This window comes from Anas platyrhynchos, chromosome 3, assembly GCF_047663525.1.
Source record: "Anas platyrhynchos isolate ZD024472 breed Pekin duck chromosome 3, IASCAAS_PekinDuck_T2T, whole genome shotgun sequence".
Taxonomy (NCBI): domain Eukaryota; kingdom Metazoa; phylum Chordata; class Aves; order Anseriformes; family Anatidae; genus Anas; species Anas platyrhynchos.
Genome location: NC_092589.1, coordinates 84,073,817 through 84,077,738, shown reverse-complemented (window position 1 = coordinate 84,077,738; position 3,922 = coordinate 84,073,817). Strand labels below are relative to the sequence as shown.

Here is a 3,922-nt window from a genome sequence, read left to right as displayed (position 1 = left end):
TGTCAGAAGTGGGATTCGAACCCACGCCTCCAGGGGAGACTGCGACCTGAACGCAGCGCCTTAGACCGCTCGGCCATCCTGACTGTGCAATTATCCTACATGGCAGGCACTGAAATTCCATTAGGGTGTATCAAAATGAGTATCAGAAAGATAAACATTGAAAACAGTGGAAAAAATCCCTGATGTCTAAAAAGATGTTGTTAGGAGAACAAGTTTTTCAAAGACAGAAATTCAAATCAACAACATCTCTCAAACTATAAAAACTCAGGCAGAAAAATTTTCTTCTCCAAAGGCTTTTAAGAAAAATAACTCTGAAGAATTGCACTGTGATGAACTTCCCACAGTTTCTGGTTGTGAAGGAAGCTTTTGCTGAGTGAAGTTTAAGAGACTAATTTAAATGGCCTTCAACTTTAATTCTGTGAGTAAAGGTGGGATGAAGATTTTGCTGGGCAATTCTGGCTGCAAGGGAACAGACACAGCTTTCAGCCACATTCAGTCCCTGCACCTCTTTGATAAATATGAACTATAGACCAACTTTTTTTATTGTACCTCATTTTGTGCTTTAAGCTATCATCAAAATCTTGGGATCCATGAAATCCTGAAGAATTGCAGTGTCTCTTCCCTGAGTACCTGCTGCTGTAAATGTGAAAGCCAATGTCTTCACCCTTCAGCAAAACAGTCCCATGCATTCTTCTGTGCTGTTAACCTTCTTACTTCTTTTCCTCCATCTGTTTAGCCCAAGTCCTTTACCTTTCACCTCCCAGGTCCTTCTAGATATCAGCCTACTGTTTTATGGCACTTTGTAGCATACATTGAACAGCCAGCTTTGTTGTAAGCTTTTTATATGGTCTCTTATTTTGATACAGAATCCATTCCACACTTCTTGTGTGTCTTGTGTATCATTCATTAATTGAAATTTAAATTTCATTTCGTTTTCTCATTAAAAGTAGTTCATCTTTTTCTGTTGGCTGTTACCTAATCTCCACGATAAAAATAAAATAAAATAAAATAAAATAAAATAAATAAAATAAAATAAAATAAAATAAAATAAAATAAAATAAAATAAAATAAAATAAAATAAAATAAAATAAAATAAACTTTATTTCCCTGAGGACTGGATCTCAGTGTGTTCTTTTCTGTACCCTCTAATTCTAACTACTTGTATTTTCTTATGGAATATACAAACATATTTAACTGAACTGTCTAAGATGTTCATGTGGTGGAATGTTATGCCTACCTACATGTCATTTACAGCATCTACCTATGCTTGTCACTGGACTGATGCTCCAGAGCAATCATTCCCCCTAAAAGCGTAGACCACTTTCAGAATACAAGAGAAGCTTAGCTGTCTCAGAGATACTGAGTGGCTTAAAGCATTCCAAACTTTATAGCTAAACAGAAGGGAAATATCTTAATTAACACTTCCACCAAGGCTTACATAAAGAGAAATCAGCCTGCAGTGGTTGTGTGCTGTCTGATCCATCAGCACTGGACCTGTCACATTATGGTGCTACTTATCTAGGAAGACAGGGAGATATGGCAGGGCTGTTGTATGGTGCAGGATGATAGGAAGTTAAGAATGATGGAAAATATATGAAGGGATGAAGGGGCAAATGTTATGGGAAATTGAGTTTGTTTAGCTCTATTCTCATTGAATAAGCTGTTTAATAAAATCTTGCAAAGGGCTACTACTTATTGCTTTGGGCTTCCCTATCTCCTTAATTTTATACAATAGCCTCCACACTTCTAATCTTCTCCATCTGACTGCTATTTAGTTTTCCTCTTGTTTAGTCATATAAAGTCATCTGTGCTAAAAACAGGCATGGATAAAGTTTTGTTTCCTTTTTTATATAAAATAGATGAGAAAAAAAGCCCAGCTTGCAACAGAACCAGACCAGTTTAACAAAGTTGCCCACCCATTCCCAGCCAGCCTGGGGACATTTTATTCAAACAAGGCCTTCCAATATTTCACAAAGCCAATTCCTTGACTGATGAGGTTTTACTAAACCACTAAAGAAAAACCAGATCCCTTCCACCAGTTTACTCATCTCTACCAGTATAAAATTAAATTTTACACATTGAGAAAGAGTGGTTTTCTTTTTTTCTTTTTTTTTTTTTTTCCTACAGCAAAGATACAGAAGACACATAGCTGGCAGTAGGCAGTGAGTCTTATACAGAAGTATAATGTAAATTTTCATTATATTCAAGTGAGTGATCAGTAGAAGAGAGCACTTAGAGATAATCTCTGATTTGGATTTGTAGTCAACATATGAAATGAGTTTTTGGTCAGGTGGTCTGTATACCTTGCAACAGCAAAAGCTGCCTTTTCAGAAGTATGTTGCTTTGCCAGATCAACACATTAGGAAAACCTTTTTGGAGAAAAGTTATAATAAAGGAGAAGGAAACAGAGGCAGGAACACAATCAATATTATTTCACAAAAGATGTAATTGAGCATTGGTAATCATTTGCAAAGAATACGGCAAAAATTTCATAGCAAAGACATCCACTTGGAGCAGAGACTGGAAGTCAGCCAAAGCCCCTAAACTGCCAACGACAAATCATGGTTGCATAAGACATCCCCCAAATCATAGTAGAAACTAAACAGGGGAGTGAGCAGAGCAGATGTTTGGAGGTCATTAACAGGAGCTCAACTTTCCTTGCCTGGTGGCTACCTCTACAGATATCTGATTCCCAGAAATTTCCCTGACCTCCAAACATCTGCTCTCTTCTCCTGTTTTCTTTACATCCGTACTGCAGAGAGCCTCATGCAGTCATAAACTTTTCAGTCCTTTCTTATAAAATATTTGTACCTCACTCCCCTAAATCATGAAGAAAAGTATTTTACAAGTCTGGACCTACCATCAGTCATGGTGGGACCTTCACATTCATTGTGGTTGATGCTAAACTGAATTACCTGGCTTTTCCTGCAGGCTGAGAGTGTGCACATAAGCTGTTCAAATAAGCTAATGTGGAGTACTTTGTACTTTGATTTGAACTCCTAAAGACTTTCCTTATGGTCTATACTTTGCCATGTTACTGAATTTCTTATCTGCTGCCCTTTGTCAAGTCTTCAGTCTCCATGAGAACTAGATATGCCCTAGACAGCTTTATTACTTTGCAAAACATGGGGGCCAAGCACATATTTCCAAGCATGATTGCTACTGCTTTTCCTTCCTCTAATGGTGAAGTATATCTAGCGAAAGTTGTTCTGTACAATGAGCTCTGGTATTGCTCAGGAGTCTATTATCTATAGGCATTTAAAAAATTTTCCCATGGGACAATAATAACCAGAGTCATTCTTCCTTTTTGGATGAATACTACTTTATTTGCTCTTTCTTTCTCAAAAATTCCCATACCTCCCAATTTTCCTGGAAATCAAAAATAGATTACATGTGTTACAATAAGCTTCCTTGCTAATCCTCTCAAATCCCTCAAGACACATCTAGCAGATAGCAAGTTTCTTATGTGATAGCATATTCTAAGCATCCCCTGCTTGTTAATAGAAGTTTCTAGTATTATCTAGTTTGCAAAATGTTTAACGAAGTATTTTGTTAATCTGTTTCTCAGACATCTCTTTGTATCCCTGCCATTTTTGAGTCATTGTTCTCTTCCTCCACTCTGCACACTTACCAGAAAAAGGTGGCTTTTGGATTAAGGATATTATTTTTCAGCACTACAATGAATACGCCTGTGGCTAGGGAAGGACCAAGTACCCGATCAATGACTGGAATCCATGTGGCAATACTGGCAGTTTGGCATTTAGAAGTGAAGAGGACCTTGGAGTTATTTAACTGCAATGATCACATAGGAGACTAACTCAGAGACTGTTGAGACAGCTCAACACTCAGCAGCCAGCCCCAGCCTTCGGGTTATTTTGTGTTTCATTTTTGTTTTTTCCCTTCTCTCTCACTCTGTTGATGT

The 3,922-nt window shown here is 37.6% G+C and overlaps 1 non-coding gene across 1 annotated transcript; it reads right to left on the bottom strand.

Annotated features, from left to right (window-relative positions):
* TRNAL-CAG (transfer RNA leucine (anticodon CAG)) lies at positions 1-83 on the bottom strand. Its single transcript has one exon. It is a non-coding gene; the product is annotated as a tRNA-Leu (tRNA).
* Positions 84-3,922: the final 3,839 nt, after the last annotated feature.